At 31.0% G+C, this 22,929-nt stretch overlaps 1 protein-coding gene and 1 long non-coding RNA gene across 4 annotated transcripts in view; both read right to left on the reverse strand.

Annotated features, from left to right (window-relative positions):
- Positions 1 to 8,902, reverse strand: part of LOC108569171 (ecdysone receptor-like) — an 82,430-nt gene extending 73,528 nt beyond the window's left edge. For all 3 annotated transcript variants that reach the window (XM_017930623.1, XM_017930622.1, XM_017930624.1), the window contains exon 1: positions 8,604 to 8,902. The gene's annotated coding sequence lies outside the window, so the exon portion shown is untranslated. The remainder of the gene's footprint in view (positions 1 to 8,603) is intronic.
- Positions 8,903 to 9,119: 217 nt separating this feature from the next.
- LOC108569172 overlaps positions 9,120 to 22,929 on the reverse strand; it is a 48,756-nt gene continuing 34,946 nt past the window's right edge. Inside the window, exon 2 of the long non-coding RNA XR_001891324.1 lies at positions 9,120 to 9,224. This is a non-coding gene — a long non-coding RNA (uncharacterized LOC108569172). The remainder of the gene's footprint in view (positions 9,225 to 22,929) is intronic.

Genomic DNA, 22,929 nt, shown 5'->3' on the forward strand with positions numbered 1-22,929 from the left:
TGATAATCTCATAAGTTTAATTTACAAAGTAAATGGACTAGTTCTTTTGCAGGGTAATGGCGGATATATCCGCCCAATTATTTAAACTTACGCAAGCTTTGACGTTAGTACTGTAGAAGCGCCACTTGTGTTACCAAAATACGCCGCAACAATAATACATAGCAGTTTCTTATATATTAATTGCAATGGTTGTAAATTTGAAAAGAAAACATACACATACGTATTGAAAACATTTTTTCTGATAATCTCATGAGTTTAATTTACAAAATAAATTAACTAGTTTTAACCTCTTCGCAGGCTAATGGCGGATATATCCGCCCAATTATTTACACTTACGCAAGCTTTGACGTTAATACTGTGGAGGGGCCACTTGTGTTACCAAAATAAGCCACAATAATAATAAACAGCAGTTTCTTATATCTTAATTGCAATGGTTGTAAATTTAAAAAAAAAAAACACATATGTATTGGAAACATTTGTTCTGATAATCTCATAAGTTTAATTTAATAACTAAATGCACTAGTTTTAAACCCTTTTGCAAGGTAATGGCGGATATATCCGCCCAATTTTTTACACTTATGCAAGCTTTGACGTTAGTACTGTGGAGGTGCCACTTGTGCTACCAAAATACTCCGCAACAATAATACACAGCAGTTTCTTATATCTTAATTGCAATGGTTGTAAATTTGAAAAGAAAACATACACATATGTATTGAAAACATTTATTCTGATAATCTCATGAGTTTAATTTACAAAGTAAATGCACTAGTTTTAACTTCTTTGCAGGCTAATGGCGGATATATCCGCCCAATTATTTACACTTATGCAAGTTTTGACGTTATTACTGTAGAGACACCACTTGTGTTACCAAAATTCGCTGCAACAATAATACACAGCAGTTTCTTTTATCTTAATTGCAATGGTTGTAAATTTGAAAAGAAAAAACACACATTACTTGTGATTATCGCACAAAACTAGTGCATTTAACCTTTTTCATACGAATGGCGGATATATCCGCCCAGTTATTTACAGGAGATTACGCTTATGTAAGCTTTGACATTAGTTCTATAGAGGCGTTAGTTGAGTTACCTAAATTGCTGTGTTTTCGCAAAAGAAATAGTTGAAAATGCGAACTTGAAAAAGAAATTCTATTTTCAAATAGAAATAAATAAGTTTCGATGTAAATAATGTAATAAAAGATACAATATAAAATAAGTTCGAAAACTACAGATGACTTTCATCTACCAAATAATATCTTCTAACTAATTTATACTAAAAGAAATGCGATTAAAGTGAGCTTGGATATTGTAATTTTGTTATGCAATGAATGATGTCTTCCTTAATCGATATACATGTTTACACTTTTCGTTGTTTGGTGTAGGAGGGTGGCTGTGATTGAATCTGTTTCGGTTGAGATGCGCCCCTAACGTATTGATTTTTGCCCTCCGAAGTTGCAAAATTAATCTTCATCCGATGACATCTGGCACCTCGGCACCGCCGTCAAGAACCTTAACAACCGAATCCTGTTTTGCATTCTATACATGCCACAACATATTCTAATCGCATCCATTTATTCATACCTCAAAGCAATCCATCAACAATAGAAAATAGAAATTTAAATTAATAAAGAATTAAAAAAAAAACTTAAGAAGTTACATTGTATAAAATTGATTGCTTGAATATCAATATCATAAATTTTGCACATGAAAAAAATATGAAGTTACATTCTAGAACGTTGATTCTTTCATGAATTTTATTATGATTTGTATGTGCTACTAAATAACTGCATTTTTTTTTTGAAAGATTTATAACAAACACAATAAAATTCTTTATGTGTCATATAATAATGTTTTTTGTTTTGTTTGTAGTTGAAATTAATACATTGGGTTTTTGTAATTTGCATAAAGATTCGCTATCTGAATTACACATTCGGGTTTAATTGCCAGAGACCACACATGTAAGTAAATTAATTACGTAAGTTTGTGTGCGATACATAAGTAAATACCATTTCGCCCCGATAGGAATCTGCGGAAGGAAACTGAACGAAGAACTGACCTCTGCATGCACACATTCTAAAGCTTCGTTTCTGTTTTTATTTTCGATGTGCGTTTCAGTCATTACCGATTCATAATGTTAACACTGTAAATAGACAGGGTCAATGAATGACCATGAAATCGTGCATGTTTTGCACTCTTTCATCAATCACAGACAATAATAATATTGTATGCAAAATCGACTCGAACTGAATCAAATGTGAAAGTGATTTTCTATGTTTATTATTATTATTATTGCATTACGTGTCTACACTTGAATACACTTTGATATATTTATCTATATTGTAATTCAATGAAATTGATTGAGACTTATACAAATACAAAATCTAAATATGTTCACTTATACAAGTCATAACAAAATTTGACACTCATTATGTTGTATTTTTAAATTATTAGTTTTATGTCCAAGAAATGCTAGCTAGTGGGCTCAGGTTCAAATCCTGGTAAAGTCAGGCCCTTTGTTAGCCCTGTCGGTGCTTGTAGCAATAGGGCCATCATTCATCACAGATGGACAGTGAAATGAATGAGGTTCACAATATGGACCTTCAGCAAAATGACAGTGTTAAAGATAGCAGCAGATTCACAGTTAAAAGGAAATCATCATCACTATCCACCGGGAAAGATTATGCATTTAATGTAAATCGCAATCATAAATTTTCTCAATGTTCACATTGTTGAAGAGATTGTGAATATAATTACACGACATCAAAAAAAAAATGTACAAGAAGATTGGTTGAAAGTAAATAAGAAATTTTATAATATTTAATTACAATTTAATAGCAACAATACAAATTGTATCCATTTAAATAAATCGTGATATTTGTACTATAATTTAACTGTACGTTAAATTCGATTTTAACAACGCAATTACATATAAAGATGCACTGGTAATTTATTTAAATTACATGTAAAAGTTAAGTAAAAGTACGTCTTCTATAAATTGCAGCAGCAATAAACAATGGCGAAATATGGAACGTACTCGTTTTTTTTTTTTACATTTAGTATTACTATGTTAATTATATGCGATGAGATCCAAGGTTTCTCTGGAATCCATTTTCGCGTACAAAAATAATAAATGAACGAAGTGCGTGACATTTCCTTAGCATTTAAGCGCACTTGGCAACCCGATTGCCATTTTCAGAGGTGTATTAGTACGCATTCGCTTTTTGCCTTTCTAAATTATGTGTGCCGCAAATCCCCAATCTGTCCGTTTATTAATCGATGTCAATAGAATTGTAATCGTTTATCTCGTGGAGATTTGAAAGAAAATTTAGTAATCCGAAAGCTACACCTATAATCCTATTGAGGACACTTTTGTTGAACAAAAAATCAATGTATTTTTTTTTGGTCTGAAATCTTATATAAAATATATTTTGCAATGCAATACGAAAGATCGGTTTTCTGTTTCATTATTGAAGGTTCTTTAATGCAAGTTCGTATTTGTCATCTGGAAATCCAAGTTATGTGCTAATAACATCGCGAGGATTACAATTTAATGAGCTGTAAATATGTCTTTAACGATGCCCAAGCTCGAATATCTGCAGGTTATTATTTTGCACAAACGCTGATCGTAATCACCAACCTATAAAATCGTATTAAAAAAAATACAAATAATCTTAGATTTTCTTTAGGTGTATAGAAAAGTATACATGATTTACTGCCAACTTCATTAAAAAAATTCTATCAAAAACATTCAGTAATTAGTTTGTTGCTTAAGTATTAGTAATAATATTCGTTCGAATATTTCTAACATTTTTTATTTGCTAATTATAATTGGACAAAACGGTTTGATTTTAACGTTTCAGCTTTACGAGAACATTTTTTATATTTTTCCTCTCCCTACATTCGACCCAAGCTCAAAGATCTGCAGGTTATTATTTTGCACAAACTCTGATCGAAATCACCAACCTATAAAATCGTATTAAAAAAATACAAATACGCTTAGATTTTCTTTAGGTGTATAGAAAACTATACATGATTTACTGCCAACTTCAATAAAACTTTTTTCTAGCAAAAACATTCAGTAATTAGTTTGTTGCTTAGGTATTAGTAATAATATTTGTTCGAATATTTCAAACATTTTCAGTATTTTTTATTCGCTAATTATAATTGGACAAAACGGTTTGATTTTAACATTTCAGCTTTACGAGAATATTTTTTATATTTTTCCTCTTATTCCTTATATTCCACTTATTATTTTGCACAAACTCTGATCGAAATTAAAAAACACAAATACTCTTAGATTTTCCTTAGGTGTATAGAAAAGTATACATGATTTACTGCCAACTTCAATAAAACTTTTTTCTATCAAAAACATTCAGTAATTAGTTTGTTGCTTAAGTATTAGTAATAATATTCGTTCGAATATTTCATGCAATTTCGGTATTTTTTATAATTAGACAAAACGGTTTGATTTTAACGTTTCAGCTTTACGAGAATATCTTTTATATTTTTCCTCTCCTTACATTCGACCTTTCGGTGTTTCCTCGTGCTGTCTTGTCTGCATCCTTTTCTTTCTCTCTTTGTTTCTCATTCCTTCTTCTCCCTGTGTATCCTGTTTTCACATCAGATTTTATTTTTATTATATCCAAGCGCTCTTTTATTTTGACAACCCGTTTCTCATCCGTCCGTCGAGATGGAAGAAACGAGTAAATAAGAACGACAAGATGAAACGTACTTGCTGCATGACTTATTTCTTCATTTTTCGGTGCCATCTCCGTCGTCGTCGTTGTTGTTGTGGTTTTTCGGAATGTTTACGTTTCGAGGAAGGTGGATCAAATTAAAATTTAATCACTTTGTCGTGGCCCAGTTCCAAACTCTGGTCGCGCTTTAATTACGTTACGCGCAGGATTTTACAGCGAAAAATCGTGCAGATAATTTGGAGCTGCTTTTTTTTTGTCAGATTGTAAATTCGATTATCAAAGTTTGTAGAAATTAAATAAAACAATTACAGAACGCATTAGGATGATGACAAATATTACTAGAATTTAGATTTTATGAATTTTTACAAAAAATTATTAAAATTTAAAGAAAAATTTGACATAAATCTTCAATATATTAATATTATGATATTCCACTTCCTGAATATTACGTTTTTTGTAAAACTAATGTTTGCTGCATCAAAAATATCTATTTATGTATACGTTGGACATAATCTAATCTTCCTGTACTAAATCCAAAGTCTATTTGTGTTATAATAAACATTAAAATATTTCCACTTCCCAAAAAGTTTGTAGATCAACAAGGTCATCATTGTTCTCACCTTGTTGCATAAATATTTGCTGCAAGCCACCTTCTTTCCAAAAAGTTACCCATCGTCGGCCAATAAATATTATGCTAAGGTCAATACTACTGCAAGCCAAGACCTCTCACGTCTGCTTTGCATCAGGAAAATGAGACGGAGGTATTGTTGAAACTGCGCGTATTTTCCTTGGCATCCGACGATAATTTCATCTCAAATATGCGAAATTCAATTCTGTTATTATTTTTTTGTGTGTGACAAATAATAAAAGTTGCGACTGTAGGAAATTCTGTAAACAAAGCCGTCCGTGTATGCGTTTTCCTTTTTACTATTATTGATTTTTCCGACGTTCTATTGCAGTTGGCCGTCTTCCAAAATAGCTCTGCATCGGGTTTCTCGTTCCCACCGATTCCTAAATCGCTTCCACTGGCCTTTCCATTCCTCTCCACTCCTCTCTTCACCATGCGAACTCGACGCCTTCAATACCAGAGTGCAAATTTTTGTTTACTTTATTTTCATTGATGATAACTGCGAGGTCATAAACTCGCGATATAAATAGCATTTAGACGAAAAAGCATTAAACTCTCATCTCTCGCGCATTCTCATCTTTTTTTTATATATTTACATTTACCACCGCCTCTGGTCACACACACTATTTCACAACGGATTTTATGCACATTTGGTTTCCAATGTGCTGGAGCTATCTATCTGCAGCGTAAACACTTCTAAATTGAACTCGAATCAATTAGTAACGTACTTATTGGTAAATTAAACCAGTTAAAAAAATGCTACTATCATTATGTTATTATGGCAAGAAACTACATTTCTCAACGCAACAACAAGATGACTAAGCCAATAAAATAAGACCGGTGAAAGGAAAGTTTTATGAAATTATTCAGTAATTATGATGATTTTTAGTTTAAAAAGTAGAGTTTTAAGTTTTGAGATCATCTGTCCTATAAGAACAAGTATTAGTTAACAATTTTTGTATACTTCAGATAATATAGTATACATGGTTTATATAAAAATCGACTTAAAAACCGGTTTTCAAATCTCACATTTAACAAAAGAAACCGGTTTATATACTAAATCAAAAAGTTAACAACCGATAAACCCTAGTAATATACAACAGCGTTTTTCAACCTTTTAGCTTTGAAATCCAATAAATTTGTATGTTTTGAGAACATCTGTCCTATAAGAACAAGTATTAGTTTTCAGCAATTTTAGTATACTTCAGATAGTATAGTATATATGATTTATATAAAAATCGACTTAAAAACCGGTTTTCAAATCTCACATTTAACACAAAAAACCGGTTTTTATACTCAATCAAAAAGTTAAAAACCGATAAACCCTAGTAAAATACAACAGCGTTTTTCAATGTTTTAGCTTTGCAATCCAATATATTTGTATGTTTTGAGATCATCTGTCCTATAAGAACAAGTATTAGTTACTAGCAATTTTTGTATACTTCAGATAATATAGTATATATGGTTTATATAAAAATCTACTTAAAAACCGGTTTTCAAATCTCACATTTAACAAAAAAAACCGGTTTATATACTAAATCAAAAAGTTAAGAACCGATAAACCCTAGTAATATACAACAGCGTTTTTCAACAATTTAAGCTTTGCAATCCAATATATTTGTAAGTTTTGAGATCATCTATCTTATAAGAACAAGTATTAGTTACTAGCAATTTCTGTATACTTCAGATATGTATGGTTTATATAAAAATCGACTTAAAAAACCGGTTTTCAAAATTCACATTTAACAAAAAAACCTGGTGTATATACTTTTAGCTTCGCAATCCAATATATTTGTATGTAGTTACACAGTGATATAAAATGACAGCTGTCATTTCGCAACAAAATTGCTTTGACACAAGGTGACAGTTGTCATTTCGCGACTTTTTAAAACCGGTATCAATACCTCTAGTATATAAGAAGTAGTGCAACTAATAACTTTAATTTTTTTTACATTTTAATTATATAATGGAATCATAGTGTTGCCAATCCAATCACAATATCTGAGCTTAATGGATACTGACTTAATAAATGATAAACTTCTTTTTTTTTGTTGTTGTATATGTTTCAAAAGCTATTACAGTTGATGAGCGTCAGACTTTTTGTTTACCTTTGTGTGCAACATAGTAGTTTGCAGTTCGTTCGGTGAACCTCATCAAGCATCCTCTTTATGATTAGCTTCTTTCGATGTTGTTGTTGTTATTGTCGTTTCAGCTAGACAATTAGTCTGGGTATATAAAATATTGTCTGGCGGAGAGAAGGAAGGAAATAAAAGAGACGAAAAAAAAAGAAAAAGGTAGGAGAGTAGTGTAATTCCAGATTTTCTAGCACAATGGAAATTGTTTTTATTGTGTTGTTCCCTCGTTCCGCATCGGATGGCGTCCACTGGTGTTGCCTGTGTTATTATAGTCGCGAATCGGTGGTATTATAGGTGCATTTACGCACGTGTGTGTATGTGTGTGTGAGAGAGAGAGAGAAAGCGAGAAGACAGCAGAGAGTATCGTGTTGGAGAATTATCCGTGGATTATATGCATATTAGAGCCGTGAGCCGTTTTCCTTCTGGACTTTATCTCGTTGACCCTGTTTGTCTCCACGCTTATAAATAAATAATAAGGCATGGTGTTACGAGGATTGGGGGTGGAGATGATGGCCCCATAGATCAATGGCGCATCCATCAACAATTGATTCATTATTTTCTGACCTCGATAACATACAACGTATTGTACTTTGCCTCTTATCTGCAGCGAAACCTATTTGCCCATATCACTAGAGAAGCCTCTATAATTGGACGTACTCAAATGGATCGTGTTTCTCGCCGATTCCCGCCACTCATTGGCTCATATAAATTATAACTTTATCTAATTTATTCCAGATCTTTCACACTACAAATGATTTATCACCGTTATTATTGCTTTCAGTAAAATCAATAATTATCCTACTAATTTATTACTAACATTACGCAATTAACCCTTTGAAAGGCCAGAAATTCCTAAATTTCTAGACAACTTCATCAACTGAATCAATGTTCATCCCTTAACATATCAACCAAAGGACATTTCCTAGAAACTTAAAATAATGCCCCACTAAGCATATTCAAAAGCTGGTACAATGCGTGTCCCATCTCCCTCAAAGAGTTAAATTAAACATGTAAATACTACGGATTAAGCTTGATACGAGACAGCTGAAATTTGACAACCTACAAAAGTTGGTACGCCTGACGTCTCATAGTGCGGATGCAGCATTAAAAAAACGTTAGAGCTTCATCTAAAAATAAGCCTTACCTTTCAATCTTGTTTATTTTCTCTGTAAGTCTTCCTTCCCTTTTAGTGATTATAAAGTAAATCCAGCTATAAATATACGCCCAAAACTAATCACACACTTTGGTTCCTTCTTCCCGGTATATCCTTCTTCACGCAACACTTCCTTTTGTAGCGAGATCAATCCTTGCAGCAAATACAAAAAGAAATGTAATCCTTCCGACACAATGTTCGTGCAATAGTCGCGCGCGCGGTCACACAATAAAAAATATGATCCTTTTTGTTGTTTTTAAATATATATAAAGTATGAAATATATTTAATATTAGGTAAGTGTATAGGTCGATTCAAAATGTATGTAAAAGAGAGTCACTAAAGTTTACTAAAAAAAGCTTCAATTTAATTTGTTTCCCGCCTCGATTGATTCGTATTATTGCACTCAATTTAAATGTAAATCGCGGTTTCCTTTTTTTCTCCTTCTTCGCTTCGTCCTTGGTAAAGTGTTGGGCGGCGGAGGGACGACGATCGTTAGTTCTTTCGTGTTGTTTTTGTTGTTGTTGTTGTCGGGGGAGGAGGTTTTCGAATTACCCCATGGTCAGCTTTCCATGGTGCCCCCGGACCCTCATTAGCACCATCGGCAGTCAAATCTGAATTTACAACAAAAAAAATACATAATATTAATACAAATTTCAATCTATTACATAATTTCATAAATTCAATAGATGTGAATGGAAATACCGACAATCAAATAAAAAAAGATTCTGTCGGGATTTTGATACTGTCGAGATTACGTTTGTCGAGATTTTGATGAATGAATAAATCAAATTTTCATTGACCTCAATAAACAAATTACTCTTTTTTTTATATATATATCAAATTACAATCCTGATGTTTACACTGAACTTGTAGATGGAAAGTGTAACGTAAATACAAAATAAACAAACACGTAGTTTCTACCGAGAAACAAGGAATTTGCAACGACGACTATATAATTTATATTATATTTTTTTGTTGAGTTAACATTTTTTTTATTACTTTTTTTTCATAAATCATTGCTCAGCGGTCTACACGCGAAGAGATGCAATAAGCTAAGAAAGTATCGCGCTTTTATTACATAATTGCAGACGTTTAGCGCGCGCCCAGAGCCTAAATGCATAGCTTTGGATGTGCAGTTTGAATACCTCAGAAGTATGAACTATATATCAGCTTTTTTGGTTGCAAATACGCAAACATTCGTTGCGGTAAATTGTCGATTACAGCCTTTATCCACTTATCTTTTATTATTTAATATAATGTTTCGGCGGTTTTCAGCACAAGAACTTGGCAATCATGCTTCAATAGATTCGTTATATAATTCCAAACAACAATATTTTCTTATAAACCAAAATATTTGAACACAAAAGTATATAAAAACATACAATTAGATGGTAAAAATAAAAGGATATTTATGGAGGCAATAAATAATCCAACTTTTGCGAAGTATAGATCATCGCACTTTCATTGAAAACTTTTTGTAAACATACGAGTTATTAACTCGTTGGAAAGTTTCCTATAATCCTAATTAATACGTAATTTGTTTACATAACGAAATATGGGTGTGTATTCGATACAAATTGCATTCATATTTGATGTATAAATCATGAATGTGTCGGAATCAAAAAAAAAATGAATAAAATATAACAAACAACAACAACAAAACGAAAGGAGTTTTATTAATAGATCGGATTGAGAAATAATAATTGCGCTACTTTCTACATGATTCCTTCTCTTATTATTTGTATCGATCAATTAATTATCTGTGAGCAAGAAAGTTTCGATTAATCTTTTAACGCTGCTCCGCACTTTTAAAATGCTTAAATCATGTATGTATGTAGATGTAAACATGTGCGTGAAAGTTTATGGGCTTCTGTTTGTTTGCATGCATGCATGAAACTATTTACCATAAGCCCATCCTTTCGAGAAGGAAATTTATTTCTGCATTATTTCTGTTACATCGTTTCTGCAGAATTTCGCAAAATAACGTCTGCAAAAATTGATGAATTGTCCCCCCGACGCACAGTTATTTTCCATGGTTTTGTTTTTGTGGAAGGAAAAATACACGATTAAAATTTAATTGCATTCTGTTTACCACCGAACTTTCAAAGTCTTCTTTCGTTTAACAACAATCAGCGTTTAGAGAACAGAGAGAGAAAATATAAAGTAAAGAAACAGCAAACGTTTGCTATTATTATTGTAATAGGTCAAATTTTCATACGTTTATCACAGCGAATTGATTATAATTAATTATCTAAATGTATAATTAATTGAAGATATTTCATTAATGGAAAAGATTATTATTTTTGTACAAATTAATTCCATTTTTATCTTATAATATTTCCAAATATTCAGATAATATTTAATATATTTTCCTAGTTTTGAAATAGAATATTTCTATAATTTTTAATGATTATATCAAATTGTAGCAGAACCTTGTAAATATAAGATTTATAGTTAATTTAATCTTAAGGAAATATTTAAGAAAATTGTATTTGATTTGATCTGGTTTTGTAATTTTTCGATTCTTTAAATAATTGGTATAGTAAAGTAATTGTAGGAATAATCAGGGATTTGTACACAAATTCTGAACAATATAAATTAAGTATTCTAATCCAGATTTGTAGACAAAATCTGAAGAATATAAATCATTTATTTTACAGACCAATTCTGAAAAATATAAACCAATAATTATATTCTTTATTTGTAGACAAAGGATGATGAAAATAAACCAATTATTTTATATTCTTTGGTTTGTAGACAAAGTTTGAATAAGATACATTTTTCTACTTCTGATATGTAAACAAAGTCTGAAGAACATAAACCAATTATTTCACTGCTGGTTTGTAGACAAAGTGTGAAGACAAAGTCTGAATAATATACATTTTTCTACTTATGATATATAGACAAAGCCTGAAGAACATAAAACAATTCTTCTACTCTTTATTAGTAGACAAATTCTAATGAATCTAAATCAATTGTTCTAGTTCCAATTTATAGTCAAAATCTGAAGAATATAAACCAATTCTTATACTCCTGGTTTGTAGACAAAGTTTGAAGATAATGAATGAATAATATACATTTTTCTACTGATATGTAGACAAAGTGTGAAGAACATAAACCAATTCTTCTACTCTTTATTAGTAGACAAATTCTGAGGAATCTATCAATTCTTCTAGTTCTAATTTGTAGTCAAAATCTGAGAAATATAAATTAATTCTTTTACTCCTGGTTTGTAGACAAAGTCTGATTAATATACTTTCTTCTACTTCTGATATGTAGACAAAGTCTGAAGAACATAAACCAATTCTTCTAGTTCAAATTTATAGTCAAAATCTGAAGAATATAAACCAATTATTTTACTCCTGGTTTGTAAGTCTGAATAATATACATTTTTCTGCTTTTGATATTTTGACAAAGTTTGAAGAACATAAACCAATTCTTCTACTCTTAATTAGTAGACCAATTCTTAGGAATCTAAAACATAATTTATAGATAAAGTCTGACAAATATAGACCAATTATTCTAATCCTGATTTATAGACAAAATCTGAAGATTATAAATTCCTCTACCTCTGATATGTGGACAAAGTGTGAATAACTTAAACTAATTATTCTACTATTTATTTGTAGACAAAGACTAAATAATATAATCTTCAAACTTTGTCTACAAATCAGGAATAAAATAGCTGATTTGTAAACAAAGTTTGAATTATTTTAGTCCTGATTTGCAGATATAAGTCTATAATGAACATAAATTAATTCTTCTACTGTTTATTAGTTAGACAGACTGAGAAATATAAACCAATTCTTCTAGTCCTAATTTGATAAATAAAAATTCTTCTAATTCTAATATGTAGACAAAGTCCGATTAAAAAAAAATAAACTCTTCTACACTTAATTTGTAGACAAATGATGATGTACATAAACCAATTATTTTAGTCCTGATTTGTAAACAAAGTCTAAATAATATAATGTTTTCTACTTCTGATATATAGACAAAATCTGAAGAACATAAACCATTGTCCTGATACTTATTGGTAGAAAAATTCTGATTAATAAAACTTCTTATACTTTTATTAAGTAGACAAAGTATGAAGAATATAAACCAATTCTTTTACTCCTGATTCATAAGCAAAGTTTGAAGAACATAAACAAATTTTATTATTCTCTATGTGTAGAGAAAGTCTGAAGAATATTAACAAATTATTTTATTCCTCGTTTATAGACAAAGCTTGAAAAAGAAAAACCAATTCTTCTGTACTTAATTTATAGTTTTTTTTTTACAAAATGTGTATTGTATAAATTGTTAAAAGCGACGTTTAGTAGTAGTAAACGACAAATGATTACTGAGGCGTTATGCAAGTGGGTTACCAGGTTCTCTCTCTCTCTCCCCCTAAAAATGCAAAATAGTTGCACATTTTAAGTAAGCAGCTCGACGAAAAGTGTTTGCATGGTACAGTGAATATGTGTGTGTGTGTGGATAACACGTCGATAATTAGTGTCCTGCGGGTATATTATGTACGTGCGGTCGTCCTTCAATGAAATCCATATGGATGACTCGAAAACATGTTTATGTATGTATGTGCTGCTGCCGCCCCTTCCCGCATCGGTGCATGTAAATTGTTACCGACTACGACACCCGCATGACCTCGTCGTAGCCGGCCGCTACGGTTACGTTACGTAAAAATAAAACTACCAGATAAAATAATAATAAGTTACATAGTCACACACGAGACCGCGAGTTTGTTGCGCCTTGAAAAGACTTGCAAAAAAAATAGAAGCAAATTTCCTCTAAAACTTACTACTTATTTATTACGCAATCCTAAAGAAAAACCAACAAGAGAAGAAGAAAAAAAAAAGAAGCAGAAGATGGCCTTTACCTTTCCATACATAAATCATAGAAACCGCATTTAGTATTCCGAATCCAATAAATATTTAGAGGTATAACATACTCATGCCAACATCAGCATCTTATATCTTATAATTTTTACTGAAATCTACCATAATGTGAATATGCCATTTCATTTCATATTAACCTACTTACTTCATGCCTATCAATTTTATAGTATTATCTAATTTTACCAACTTTTTTGACAAGCTACAGCTTGATTTTTTTTTATAATTATCTTACGTCATATGGTGAAAGATTATATAATTGTACCTTGTACCTTTACGTCACGATTACCATATCATCATTCAAATACCTGTGATATACACAACTAACTACACGCAAATCATTTCAAATGTGACACGACAATAGAATACTAATATTTGACACTATTATTGATCAAAATTAATCTGATTTGCAAACAATTGGAAACCATCCATCGCTCTGTCAATTAACTATAGTATTTCAGGTGAATACGAATTGAATTTTGCTCTCTATGTCAATTATATTAACAACTCTTATCAAAAAAAATCAATTGAATTATCACAAGATAAAATGAAGAAGTTGATTCTTTTAAGTATTTATGTAACAGAATTGTAGCCCAGATTAATTTTATCAAAAATATCGATTTTTTAAATAAATTAGGTTAAAAATGTATAATACTTTACACTTTGGTTTTTGAAAAACATGTGGTTTTACTGTGGAATCACTTGGGAAATAATTATTCTTTATGTGGTCCCATGGTGGAACCACAAAGGGTATTATTTTAAATCGACAATAAACCAACAATTTGCAGTTATTTAAAAAAAATCGAAGTATTTAATGTACACAAGTTTCAATATTAAATTTCACTAATTAAAATGAAGATTTGAAAGAAGTTAATTATGGATGTTTTCTGAAAATTAGGTATATTTTTTAGATAAAATAAATTAAAAAAATGTGTCACACTTTACAATGAATGAATGATCAAATGTTTCTACTTTTGATTAGTTTTTGAAAAAAACATGTGGTTTCACTGTGGAACCACTTGGGAAATAATTATTGTTTATGTGGTCCCATGGTGGAACCACAAAGGGTATTATTTTAAATCGAAAAGAAATCAATAATTTAGAGTTATTTAAAGAGAAAATCGAAGTATTTGATGTACACAAGTTTCAATATTAAATTTCATTAAATAAAATGAAGTTTTGAAAGAAGTTAATTATTGATGTTTTCTGAAAATTAGGTATATTTTTTAGATAAAATAGTGTAACGTGGTAAAATCGACAACGCTGCAAGTGCGCTCCACGTTGCAACTATGTTTCCAAAATTCGGGGAGACCGCAGCGAACCGCGAAAGAAGACGGTTGAGGTCTCCAGTTTAAGAAGATATTCTGATATATTTGTAATCTCCAAGAGGACGGTGTTGGTGCTCTAGAGGAGCTAAGGCCCACCGTCGGAGAAGAAGTTGCTGATCTGGAAGCAGTTGATAGAGTTCTTCCTCTCTATAAAAGGAAGTGGCGCCCTGAACCTTCCCACGTCACGGACTCACGCCCTAGCGGGTTGAAGATTGATATATCTTGTGTTTTTTTTATGTACACGAGTGTTATCGTGTTACAATAGGTTAAAAAAAAGTGTCATACTTTACCAATGAATGAACTACTTGGAAATAATTAATCTTTACGTGGTCTCATGGTGGAACCACAAAGTATTATCAACTTTTATCAAAAATAATCAATTGATACTCTAATGATACTTAATTAGATAAAATGAAGAAGTTGATTCTTTTAAGTAATTATGTAACAGAATTTATTAATGTTTCTTTATTCAAATTTAAACCTTTGTGTCCCAGATTAATTTTATTAAAAATATCATGTGGTTTCACTGTGGAACCACTTGGGAAATAATTATTCTTTATGTGGTCCTTTGGTGGAACCACAAAGGGTATTATTTAAAATCGAAGGGAAACCAATAACTTGAAGTTATTTAAACAGCAAATCAAAGTATTTGAAGTACACAAGTTTCAATATTAAATTTTACTAAATAAAATGAAGATTTGAAAGAAGTTACTTATTGATGTTTTCAGAAAATTAGGTATTACTAAGTAATATACACTTTTTTTGATAGAATTTCTATTGTTTTATAGGTATTACTTCAAATAAATTGAAGAGAAACTAACGAATTGGAAGCTCAATTAAAGTGAGAGTTGTTTAACTTTCAAACTGCAAACAGTTTTGTTAGATAGTTCACGATCTTCTAATAGTGAAAAGCCCCTGATTCCACATGTCGCAAGCATTGTGATTCGCGGCAATAATTACATGTGTTCTGCAAGTAGCCAGTACTAGCAACATATAATTACGACCTCAAAATTGTAGTTTTACTTTTGCGGTATGTAAGCGCAGTCGTAATTCCCTCACAATTTACTGTACGATAATTACATACGCATGCACTTTGTCCTTTTCCACTTAATAAGTTCATCTGCTACAACATGGAATAAAACACATAAAAGGATCAACAAACAAAAAGCATTAAAGAGGAAATTGCGAAACGCGATTTATAATGAAGGATGGAGGAGTTCGATTCGAAAAATTATTGAACGTATCATTAAAATTTCGTCACGGTCCTCCTCCGCATGGTTTTTCTATTCCCAAAAATGATGAAAATTGAGTGTGGGTTGAGTAAGAGAGAGTGAATTGTCTGACCACCCTGTACATACCATAAATATCAATGCGGACGGCGTGTTGCACAGCAAGTGAGCAAACTACATGGTAATAATGCGCGTAAATCAATTAACATAGTAATTGAGTCATTAATATCCGGCGTACGCAGATCCGGAGCGAAAGATTATTCAGTTGAATTAGGCTATGTTATTGTTTAGTTGCAGGAAAAATGTACACAATACAATACAATATACTCAGTGTTTCATTTAATTCATGTAATTTATATAATCATACAATTTCCAATTTAAAAGAAAAACTTTGAATTTCGTTAAAATTGTCTTTCTCATCGTCAATTTTATTAACTTTAATTCTTAATACAAAGAGTAATTTCATTGCGTCACAGCAAAAGAAGAGCGATAGGGGCGACGGCCACAGGCGCACCAATCGTGGGGGCGCCAATAAAGCAAGTAATTTGTATTAGTATTGAGAGTGGGCACAAATTAACCGATCTATCCCCATTGATTTACCAAGGTCCAAGGTAACTAAAATAAATTTTCTAAATATTTTTTACATCAAAATTATTTTTCTCATCTAATGGAAATTATATTTAGAAAACTTATAAATTAATTTAATTAAATTTTAAACTTAAGAGAATTAAAATTTATTTGAAGCAATAATTATATACCAATAATAGAAGAGTTTTACAAACAAGTCACTATAATAAGAACTATAGTTTTTATGAAAAACAATCAATTTAGTTATATTCTGTAATTATTTCTGTATAAAAATAGTAAAAAAACTTACTTATATTTATATATAATATATACAAAATTACTTTTCTCATCTAATGGAAATTATATTTAGAAAACTTATAAATTAATTTAATTAAATTTTAAATTTAAGAGAATTAAAATTTATTTGAAGCAATTTTCATTAGTTTTACAAAATCTTATTTTTTTTTTCATTTACAAATTTTTATTGGTATTAATTTGACCCAAAATCTATCGGTTTAAGACTTCTTGTCCTCACATAATTATATACAAATAATAAAAGGGTTTTAGAAACAAGTAACCATAACAACTATAGTATTTATGAAAAACAATTAAAATTTTGTTTAGTTACATTCTGCAATTGTTTCAGTATAAAATAGTAAATAAACTTAGTCATTTTTATATTAAGATTTACATCATCTAATTCAATCATCATTAACATAAACTTAGATCAATGTTTACTTAAGATAATGTTGTATTCATTAGATAATTACTATACAGTACGATTCAGGTAATTCTAATTAGTTTTAAACCTAATTAAAAAGTATATGAAACCAATAACATTTATAGAATTTATTAATTCCAAGAGTAATTTGAAAATATGGGCGCCAATAGGTAATAGTATTGTTTTCTTGAGGTGAATGGGGCGCAATTTAAATATTGATCTCTTATGTCGAGGGCGCAAATTAGATATTTGGTCCAAGGTAAAAGAATTCTAAAATAAATTTTCAAAATAAATTTTACATCAAAATGAATTTTGGAAATTATATTTAGAAAATATTAACTAAATTAATTAAAATATTGTTAATTATTCGCCTATTTGAATTGCAGTTTATTATTATGAAGCTACGAGATAAATTTTTGAAAGTTTATTAAGACGGAAAAAATGTATCATTTGTTAACATTTAATTAAAATACATGATGTAAAACTAGATATTAGCCAATCTAGATCGTCGAAAAAGGAAGTGAGAATTAACATACCTTCTATATTTTTGTTTATAAATTTCGAAAAGTGAAGGTAGTGTTACTACTACTATAGTGTTCAAGTCCAAAAATTGGGTTGAAACGATTATTTCGCGGATGGTCGACATGGAATGGTCGATCGATGATGCACGTAATGGAAACAATTACGTATCATTTAATGATCAAAATGTGGTCGTCCCATTTCCCATAACGCAGACACGTATGTTCCACACATACCCTCATATATAATTCAAGCGAATATTAGCGTGCACCAGACATTCGAATTGGAGGGATTCTCAGAAAAAAAAAGAAAATTAATCATCCAATCCATTATTGAAGCAAATATCATTATGCAGCTGCTACTTTTCCAACTCGTTCTCTTCAACACAATATTAAATTATACATATAAACTAGATGTAAGTCCGTTTGTTGAAGATGCCAAGACCATAAATTCGCACAATTTGTTTGTCATTTTTCGTCTAGGTTCATATCGTGATTTAGTTTGCACCGGGAGACCAAAGTTCCAGCAGTAATCCGGGACGCCTACAAAACTAGGACGCTGCCAAGTGGATGCCTGAAGATCATCTCGACTTGTTGACCTTCCAACGAATCCTGGTGAAACGCAATTTTCTTTTTTTGAAACTGCTCTTGACATTGACTGCTCCATATCGTTCTATACTTAGATTTACAATCTATAACTTTGAGTAGTCTGCATACACTGTCTGAACACTGAAAACAACAATCTTTAAACCTTCTAAATCTATATAAAACCATTTTTAAAAATGCTTTCATCTTGGATCAATCTTGGACATTTAGAAATGTGTTTTGAAAGTTGAATGTCCTCTATAAACAATAAAATGTTATTCCCATCATAAGTCTAAACCTTTTATAGGAATCTTGCCTAAAGAATCTTGTGTCTAGAGAAGAAAATGGTCACAGCGCGCTCGGGAGGTTTTATTTACGTCTTCATACATAATGCATGAAACAAGATGGTGGGTCACGTTGAATTAGCGAAAGGCGTGGGCGAGCGTGTTATTAAAAGACACGACCTTACCTTCCATATAAACACCGACCATAATGATATAACATTATCATTCGATGTGAGTTATGGACCACGAGTACGCCTGACCGAGCCAAAGTCTTCCTCTTTCTCTCTCTTACCCCCCTTTCATCTTCTCACGCACTCACGTCCATCCTTAAGGATAATTCAATTTACTGTTTGCGGCTCGTCCAATGTTAATTCTCGGATAATAATGGTCTTGCTGCTCCGGGGTTAGGGTATATAAACTTGCGATCGAGATGCTTCTCGGCTCCGGATTTATTTCTTAATAGAGATTCCTCTGCATACATGCATAGACCAACAACAGCATGAAAGTTGTTTTTCACATCCGATTAAATCAATTCAATAACTCATCTTCATACTAAACATACACTTGTTAAAATTACCAATTTTCTTATAAAATAAATAGATCATAGTTTACTAATTTAACCCTTTGCATACAGAGATTTGTTAATAAGCCATAATAAATCTCTACAGAATACTGCGAAGAGACTTCTTCTGCGATAAGGCGATTATATCCGCCCCTCATCCGCAAACTGTTAATTCATAAAATGCTGCAGATTATACCAAAAACTGTATGCAAATCGATTAATTAATTAACTAAAGACTTTGTTATACTAGTTGTATAAAAAGCATATTATTAATTTCTTTTATATACAAGTTATTTAATGGTATTAATTTTGCCCATAGTCTATCTAATAATTAAAAAGTTTCAGGAATTAGTAACCATAACAACTGTAATATTTATTAAAAGCAATTAACAGTAACATTTTGTTTGATAAAAGTTTGCAATTGTTTCTGTATAAACTTTCTCCTTAAGATTTACATCATCTAATTCAATCATTAAAATTCTTTATAAATGATAGTTAATTACTAATTTAGATAATGAACCAAAAATTAAATACAAATCGAAACTTTCATTGATAGTTAATAATTACCATACAGTACGAATCAGGTAATTCTAATTACTTTTAAACGTAATTAAAAAAAATATGAAACCAATAACATTTATTGAATTAATTATGGTTAACTTATAGTAGAAGTCGACGGAAATTCTTCTGATCAACACATAAAATCATCTATGTTAGAGCCTCGTTAAATTATATTTTATAAACTCAATAAAAGTTAATTAATTGCAAAAAAAATAAAATCAATAATGATGCTTATAATTACACAGGTAATATATTCTACCAATTAATGCTCTGTTGGTATTCAATCGGAGCAAGCAGTCTGCGAAAAGCAATAACAATAAATAGTTTGCCTTGCGGCCTTCCCACGTGCATACGGTTCCTCCTCTCCTCACTGGAAGGTTGAAAATGTTTACGTTTACTTCGCGCAGAAATATCAGGATTTTACTCTTACGCTGAATGCTTAATGGCACGCAATAATATAAGGAAATCGTTTAGGATTAACTTATTTATTTTATAAGTGGTTTACCGAGAAAACGTTAATGGTATTTCCAGAGTTATTTTATATGCATAGATAAATTATTATTATCATCGTCGTCATCATCATCATCAACGCATACTTACATTCCTTCCAAACACTGTTTTATTGTCGACAAGACACAAAACCCATAACTAATAACAACTGCGAACAACCTTTTTTCATTACTTGCTTATCCACAATAGGTTTAGTGATGAGCATTTCTTAGAATCTTGAAATAAATTTTTATATTTTCTTTATGAAAAATTTAAAGTCTAAATAGATAAAGTCAATAAAGTGTTCGAATTAAGCTAAATTAATCAAGAAATATTGGAAAAGTCGATAAGTTAAATTTATTTTTCTCTTCCCCTTGAACGGAAGGGCACTTAACTACCTTTTTTTGCATCCAGATTATTATGGAGCAAATATTGGATTTACTAATGACTAGTATCTCCTTCCTTTCCTCGCCTGCACAGGTCTCTCCTCTTCTCTGTGTGTGTGCATTCCAAATGGTTGAAATTATTTAATCGATAAGCCGTTGCGCCCGTGGCTCTACACCATCTACAGCTCGCTCTTCTTTCTCTCGTAGATACTAAAACCCGTGTGCACATATAACATGAGATTCCCATGGGCAACAAATATATATTTCATTATCGTGCATTAAATTTCGCCTCTTCAGCGAACTATCGTTATCCTCGGGAAATGTGCGCAGGCATAAATCATGCGCGCCGTTTGTTAATGATTTATAAATTGTTGTGTGCCATTCGTCGATAACTGAGGCAGTTTTCCATTTCGCAGTTGGAACAAAAGCAGGAAACTAAAAGGTCATGGTTTATTTGCGTGCCAAGTATACACAATCAAACTTTGATATTTAATTTTGTAAGAAATACATTTAATAGTCGATCTAATAAAAAAAAATATATGATCTTATATCAATGTGAAATGACAGCTGTCACCTTGCGTCAAATAAATAATTTTGTTGACAATTAGGTCGCAGTAAATACAAGCACATATGTTGAGTCGCGCTGATAAAAAGTTGAGAAAGGCTTTTCATTTGGAAAATAATGGATAATTATTCCAATGACAACGTAAAATGACAGCTGTCACTTTGCGTCAAAAACATTATTTCTATAGACAATTATGTTGCAATATAATTATAAACAAATATATTGGATCACGAGGATAAAAGATTGAGAAAAGCTGGTAAAGATTCTTACGCTTTCTATTTAGCAAATTTTGGATAGTAAATATGATGCAGAGTACAAATCAACGATTATCTATCTAATCACAACATAAAATGACAGCTGTCACCTTCATGCCAAATAACATGAAATGACAGCTGTCACTTTGCATCAAAAACATTATTTTTATAAACAATTGTGTTGCAGTATAACTACAAACAAATATATTGGGTCACGCGGATAAAGGATTGAGAAAAGCTGGTAAAGATTATTCCGCTTTACATTTAGCAAAATATGGATAGTTAATATGATGCAGAGTTTAAATCAACGATTATCTATATAATGACAACATGAAATGACAGCTGTAACCTTTATGCCAAACAACATGAAATGACAGCTGTCACCTATATGCCAACAACATGAAATGACAGCTGTCTCCTTCATGCCAACAATATGAAATGACAGCTGTCACCTTGCGTCAAAAACATTATTTTATAGATAGTTGTGTCTTAGTATAATTACAAATATTTTTTTTGAGTTGAGCCTATTAAAGATTGAGAAAGGCTGGTATAAATGATTACGTTTTACATTTAGAAAATATTGTATAAATAATATGAAGATTCTCAATCCAATGACAACCTGAAATGACAGCTGTCACCTTATGTCAAAAACATTATTTTTATAGACAATTATGTTGCAGTATAATTATAAACAAATATATTGGATTACGCGGATAAAAGATTGAGAAAAGCTGGTAAAGATTCTTCCGATTTACATATGACAAATTAAGGAAAGTTAATATGATGCAGAGTATAAATCAATGATTATCAATCTAATGACAACATCAAATGACAGCTGTCACCTTTATGCCAAACAACATGAAATGACTGCTGTCATCTTGCGTGAAAACCTGGTATAGATTCTTTACATTTGGCAAATGATAAAAAATTAATATGTTGTAAAGTATAAATCTGTGTCAACTTAATGACAACGAAAATGACAGCTGTCACATTGAGTCAAAAATATCACACAGTATTAGACAAATATGTTGTGTGACTCGGATAAAAGGTTGAGAAAAGCTGGTATAGAATCATCCGCTTTACATGATGCAAAGTTCTGAATCTAATGAAATGACAGCTGTCAAAAAAACAATGTTTTATAGACAATTTGATGTGAGTATAATTACAAATATATTGGATAAAAGATTGAGAAAAGCTTGTATAAATTCTTCCGCTTTACAATTAACAAATGATGGATAATTATAACAATTAAGTGATGTTTTCTTCGTTCGTCAGTGTTGGCTTTACACGCTCGTTGAGCGAAATAAAAGTCGCTCTCTCGGTGACAGTTAGGTAAAGCGAGAGCAAATCTGGGGTAGTAATTGAACGTCTA

This window comes from Nicrophorus vespilloides, unplaced genomic scaffold (assembly GCF_001412225.1).
Source record: "Nicrophorus vespilloides isolate i.1.1-1 unplaced genomic scaffold, Nicve_v1.0, whole genome shotgun sequence".
Taxonomy (NCBI): Eukaryota; Metazoa; Arthropoda; class Insecta; order Coleoptera; family Silphidae; genus Nicrophorus; species Nicrophorus vespilloides.